General features: G+C 42.2%; 1 pseudogene; it reads right to left on the bottom strand.

Moving 5' to 3' along the window:
• Window positions 1-373: 373 nt before the first annotated feature.
• Window positions 374-492, bottom strand: LOC147727864 (5S ribosomal RNA; annotated as a pseudogene).
• Window positions 493-996: the final 504 nt, after the last annotated feature.

Genomic DNA, 996 nt, shown 5'->3' with positions numbered 1-996 from the left:
ATCACTCGAGACTCCTATGACATTGCACTAGAAGGTGAAGGAACAGGATTGAGTCTTGTCTCAACTTTCTGTGCTTCTGGGAAAATATCGTAATCTCCCTGTGCCTACCCAAACAAGCATTTGCAATGCAAGAGGTCTTGCATTTACGCGAGTTTGAGCTATTGACATTGCAAGTAACAATGCCTTTTATTTTTGTCTTAGTTTTAAAAACATAAATAAAAGGCATTGTCATTTACAAAGACAATAGCTTAAACTCGTGTAATTGCGAGACCTATTGCATTGCAAATGCTTGTTTTCATTTGAATCCAGTGCTGGCCATAGCAAGTCAGAGATGCCACCCACTTCACTTAAAACAAAATACAAAAAGATGAAGAGCCTACAGCACCTGGTATTACAAGGCAATCTCCCATCCAGGTACTAACCAGGCCCGATGCTGCTTAACTTCTGAGATTAGATGAGACCAGGTGCTTTCAAGGTGGTATGGCCGCAGGAAGGTTGTATGCTGATGTTTGGGGGTATTAGGTTTTTTCATTCCACTTCAGTGCATGCTAAAGCAAGTCAGAAATGTCACACACTTCACCTAAAACAAAACAAAAAACAAAGATGAAAAGCTTACTTCACCTTGCATTCTTAGACGGTCTCCCATCCAGGTCCTAACTAGGCCCAACCTTGCTTAACTTCTGAGGTCAGGCAAAATCAGGTGCTTTCAGGTTGGTATGGCCATAGGCATGAAACACACTGATGTTTGGGGTTCACAGCTTTTTTTATTTGACTTCCGTGCTGGCCATATCAAGTCAGACATGCCACCCACTTCACCAAAAGCAAAAAAAAAAAAGGATGAAAAGCCTACTGCTCTTGGAATTCCCAGGCAGCAGTCTCCTATCAAGAGTACTAACTAGGTCCGTCCCTGCTTAACATCTGAGATCAGATGCTTTCAGGGTGGTATGGCCGTAGGCATGAAGTTGACTTAGATTTGGGGTCCTAGTTTTTTACATT

The sequence above is a fragment of the Lissotriton vulgaris genome, chromosome 3_1 (assembly GCF_964263255.1).
Source record: "Lissotriton vulgaris chromosome 3_1, aLisVul1.2, whole genome shotgun sequence".
NCBI classification, from domain to species: Eukaryota; Metazoa; Chordata; class Amphibia; order Caudata; family Salamandridae; genus Lissotriton; species Lissotriton vulgaris.
This window is presented reverse-complemented; position numbering and strand designations above follow the sequence as displayed.